Source organism: Schistocerca nitens, chromosome 7, assembly GCF_023898315.1.
Source record: "Schistocerca nitens isolate TAMUIC-IGC-003100 chromosome 7, iqSchNite1.1, whole genome shotgun sequence".
NCBI classification, from domain to species: Eukaryota; Metazoa; Arthropoda; class Insecta; order Orthoptera; family Acrididae; genus Schistocerca; species Schistocerca nitens.
The window spans coordinates 308,295,472-308,300,471 of record NC_064620.1 but is presented as its reverse complement, the minus strand read 5'-3'; the positions used below and the strand labels follow the sequence as shown (position 1 = coordinate 308,300,471).

At 56.4% G+C, this 5,000-nt stretch overlaps 1 non-coding gene across 1 annotated transcript in view; it reads left to right on the top strand.

The window, feature by feature from the left end:
* The first annotated feature begins 4,076 nt into the window (after positions 1-4,076).
* The window catches only part of LOC126197005 (small subunit ribosomal RNA), a 1,909-nt gene continuing 985 nt past the window's right edge, over positions 4,077-5,000 (top strand). Inside the window, exon 1 of the ribosomal RNA XR_007539417.1 lies at positions 4,077-5,000. This exon is cut by the window's right edge and continues 985 nt beyond it. This is a non-coding gene — a ribosomal RNA (small subunit ribosomal RNA).

Below are 5,000 nucleotides of genomic sequence, written 5' to 3'. Positions count from 1 at the left end.
TATGGGCCGCCCCATCCACGTCGGTCCCCGTGAGCGTTGCACTCGCAGTCGCAAAGACTCTGGGCAATGGCTATGTGCGCTCCGCAATATATTACTCGGACGAGTAATGAGGGTCCGAGCCCCCAGTGTGGGGAAAGTGTTTCGCAGCCCTGACCCACCGGCACGGTGTTGCGTCCCCCACCTCAAACATGTGACGTAGTCACACCACCGGTTTTGACTAATAGACAGAATGTTTATAATCATATGCCATACACCGGGGGACGATGCCGCGAGGTGTAGCTAGCTAGTGCAGTCGCACCGCTACTACTGTACAGAGATAGAACAGGCATTGACTATACATACATTAAGCTTATACACGGCGGTGCTTAGTAATACGCGCAGTCATCGGAATATAGATAACACATACAACTGTCCCTATACATGCTGAACGTCTGTGCACACAATGTCAACCACACGTCACCCACACACTCCATCACCCACTAGTCTATGCCTGTAACAGACGCAGACACAACATCTAAGTACCAGCATGGAACAACATCCAGTGCATCCTCTCGGCCACAGTACACCATCCACACTATGATAACCAGACCGGGACGTCGAACCAGAAAACTGAATATCCCACTCTTCCTACAACCACCATTGCTCAGATACGCCACCAACACCCACACATGTCCTACACAGGGGTGCACCCAACAGCACCACACTGCCGCATCTCACAGCACATAAACAATGGCAGGAATGAAAGACACAGGTGTGCCACTCCTTTGCCACAAACACAGAACGGGCGCGCCACCTGCCATGAGCCACAAGTGCAACTGACGTGACATATCTGATAGTGCCTCAGGCGTCCACTTACTACCATCACTATCAACGAACCTCGCCACCCCCCCCCCCCCCACACACACCATCCCTTAACCCAACTTCTGCCTTAACCTAACCCAACTTCTGCCTTAACCTAACCCAACTTCTGCCTTAACCTAACCCAACTTCTGCCTTAACCTAACCCACGTTGCGCCCTAACCTAACCCACGTTGCGCCCTAACCTAACCCACGTTGCGCCCTAACCTAACCCACGTTGCGCCCTAACCTAACCCACGTTGCGCCTTAACCTAACCCAAGTTGCGCCTTAACCTAACCCAAGTTGCGCCTTAACCTAACCCAAGTTGCGCCTTAACCTAACCCAAGTTGCGCCTTAACCTAACCCAAGTTGCGCCTTAACCTAACCCAAGTTGCGCCCTAACCTAACCCAAGTTGCGCCCTAACCTAACCTGCGTTGCGCCCTAACCTAACCTGCGTTGCGCCTTAACCTAACCCGCGTTGCGCCCTAACCTAACCTGCGTTGCGCCCTAACCTAACCTGCGTTGCGCCCTAACCTAACCTGCGTTGCGCCCTAACCTAACCTGCGTTGCGCCCTAACCTAACCTGCGTTGCGCCCTAACCTAACCTGCGTTGCGCCCTAACCTAACCTGCGTTGCGCCCTAACCTAACCTGCGTTGCGCCCTAACCTAACCTGCGTTGCGCCCTAACCTAACCTGCGTTGCGCCCTAACCTAACCCGCGTTGCGCCCTAACCTAACCCGCGTTGGGCCCTAACCTAACCCGCGTTGCGCCCTAACCTAACCCACGTTGCGCCCTAACCTAACCCACGTTGCGCCCTAACCTAACCCACGTTGCGCCCTAACCTAACCCACGTTGCGCCCTAACCTAACCCACGTTGCGCCCTAACCTAACCCACGTTGCGCCCTAACCTAACCCACGTTGCGCCCTAACCTAACCCACGTTGCGCCCTAACCTAACCCACGTTGCGCCCTAACCTAACCCACGTTGCGCCCTAACCTAACCCACGTTGCGCCTTAACCTAACCCAAGTTGCGCCTTAACCTAACCCAAGTTGCGCCTTAACCTAACCCAAGTTGCGCCTTAACCTAACCCAAGTTGCGCCTTAACCTAACCCAAGTTGCGCCTTAACCTAACCCAAGTTGCGCCCTAACCTAACCCAAGTTGCGCCCTAACCTAACCCAAGTTGCGCCCTAACCTAACCCAAGTTGCGCCCTAACCTAACCCAAGTTGCGCCCTAACCTAACCCAAGTTGCGCCCTAACCTAACCCAAGTTGCGCCCTAACCTAACCCAAGTTGCGCCCTAACCTAACCCAAGTTGCGCCCTAACCTAACCCAAGTTGCGCCCTAACCTAACCCAAGTTGCGCCCTAACCTAACCCAAGTTGCGCCCTAACCTAACCCAAGTTGCGCCCTAACCTAACCCAAGTTGCGCCCTAACCTAACCCAAGTTGCGCCCTAACCTAACCCAAGTTGCGCCCTAACCTAACCCAAGTTGCGCCCTAACCTAACCCAAGTTGCGCCCTAACCTAACCCAAGTTGCGCCCTAACCTAACCCAAGTTGCGCCCTAACCTAACCCAAGTTGCGCCCTAACCTAACCCAAGTTGCGCCCTAACCTAACCCAAGTTGCGCCCTAACCTAACCCAAGTTGCGCCCTAACCTAACCCACGTTGGGCCCTAACCTAACCCACGTTGGGCCCTAACCTAACCCACGTTGGGCCCTAACCTAACCCACGTTGCGCCCTAACCTAACCCACGTTGCGCCCTAACCTAACCCACGTTGCGCCCTAACCTAACCCACGTTGCGCCCTAACCTAACCCACGTTGCGCCCTAACCTGCCCTGTAATTGTTAGTTATATGACTCTAGGAATTCGTGTAGCGTTGCCTAATTGCAACCATCTCAACATAGTTCACTTCGCGCACACTGTGGTGTTCTGCGTATTGATTCATTTTACGGTGCGTACCCTCACATCTTGCGAGTGTTGCTTACTTTCCACATGGTCCCGCTATCCACTGTATTGTGTACTGCAATAGGACGTATATCGCCCCCGCCCCCCCCCCCTCCCCTCCTGTCACCTCTAGCTCGTCGGTCAGGAGTTCGCGTGTTGAATGCGCTTCGCAGCTGTGCAATGGCATTCGTATACGTACGCTGGCCACCTTCCACGTGTTCTTTCGTGCACACGTCGCAGCGTGTATGTATGCTGATGGAGTGCGTCGTGACACACAACATCCAGGCATGCAAGACTCGTAGAAGTCGCAAATGTAGATGGATGTCTACGTTTGCTGCCCAAGTTACGCAAATGAACTGGAAATCCGTTGTTGCGCGGTTGTTCGCGCTGGAGGTGAATCGTTGATATCGACGATCGGTACAGGTATTAACCGGTTGCTTCAGCGACACCCGTCATACCCACGAACGTGAGTGGGCATGTGGGTATGAAGCGATACGCGGCGGTGGCTGGGTGGGACCGTCCCCGGCCGGTGAGGGGGGGGCGCCCGGCGTGCTGGCCGCGCGCTGCGTGGGCGCACGCGCGGCAGCCGGCTGGTGGGGGCGCCCAGTGGCAGGCGCGCCGGCTGACGGACGCGGCAGGCGGCGCATCTGCGTGCCGGCGCACCCAGCGCGCGGCGCCGTGCGGCCAAAGTGGGTCCTCCCGGGCCCGGTGCGAAGCGCGGTGGACATCTGCAGTGTGCTGGTCCGATTGAGGACTGTGTGCGTTGAGGATGCGCCGCCGCCCGGCACTCGGCACCGCGACGCCGTCTGCTGCTCGGTCGCCCCCGCGGTTCTCGCAGGTGGTTTGTATCGCAGCTGTGCGGATGTGTTGGCGCGTGCGCTGTGCTGGGAGAGTTCGCTTTGGCACCCAAGTGGGGCTCTGCCCCTCTGTGGCGCTGGCGTTGGAGCTGCCCGGTCACTGTTTGTGGCCGCGTGTTGTCTCCCGCCGGCAACACCACGACAGCACGCTCCCGGGCCTCTGTCGGCAGCGGCAAGCTCAGTTGGGAGCACGGGTGGTCGCACTGAAAGCGTCTACTCGCCTATCTCCGGGCGATTGCGCCTCTCTCGAACCCGACCAAGTACTTAGGACGGCGCTGCGCGCCGCCGGGACCTGAGAGGGTTTCGAGGTGTATCGTGCAGGGGAGCCCAGCCTCCTCCTGTTTGCAGAATAATTGAGCGGACGCTTGCGTGTTCGCGCGGGCCCCCGGGACACACTCCCGGGCGGCCGGCTGCTCAGCTCTAGTTGACGCAGCTCCCTGGTTGATCCTGCCAGTAGTCATATGCTTGTCTCAAAGATTAAGCCATGCATGTCTCAGTACAAGCCGCATTAAGGTGAAACCGCGAATGGCTCATTAAATCAGTTATGGTTCCTTAGATCGTACCCACGTTACTTGGATAACTGTGGTAATTCTAGAGCTAATACATGCAAACAGAGTCCCGACCAGAGATGGAAGGGACGCTTTTATTAGATCAAAACCAATCGGTCGGCTCGTCCGGTCCGTTTGCCTTGGTGACTCTGAATAACTTTGGGCTGATCGCACGGTCTTCGTACCGGCGACGCATCTTTCAAATGTCTGCCTTATCAACTGTCGATGGTAGGTTCTGCGCCTACCATGGTTGTAACGGGTAACGGGGAATCAGGGTTCGATTCCGGAGAGGGAGCCTGAGAAACGGCTACCACATCCAAGGAAGGCAGCAGGCGCGCAAATTACCCACTCCCGGCACGGGGAGGTAGTGACGAAAAATAACGATACGGGACTCATCCGAGGCCCCGTAATCGGAATGAGTACACTTTAAATCCTTTAACGAGTATCTATTGGAGGGCAAGTCTGGTGCCAGCAGCCGCGGTAATTCCAGCTCCAATAGCGTATATTAAAGTTGTTGCGGTTAAAAAGCTCGTAGTTGGATTTGTGTCCCACGCTGTTGGTTCACCGCCCGTCGGTGTTTAACTGGCATGTATCGTGGGACGTCCTGCCGGTGGGGCGAGCCGAAGGCGTGCGACCGCCTCGTGCGTGCTCGTGCGTCCCGAGGCGGACCCCGTTGAAATCCTACCAGGGTGCTCTTTATTGAGTGTCTCGGTGGGCCGGCACGTTTACTTTGAACAAATTAGAGTGCTTAAAGCAGGCAAGCCCGCCTGAATACTGTGTGCATGGAATAATGGAATAGGACCTCGGTTC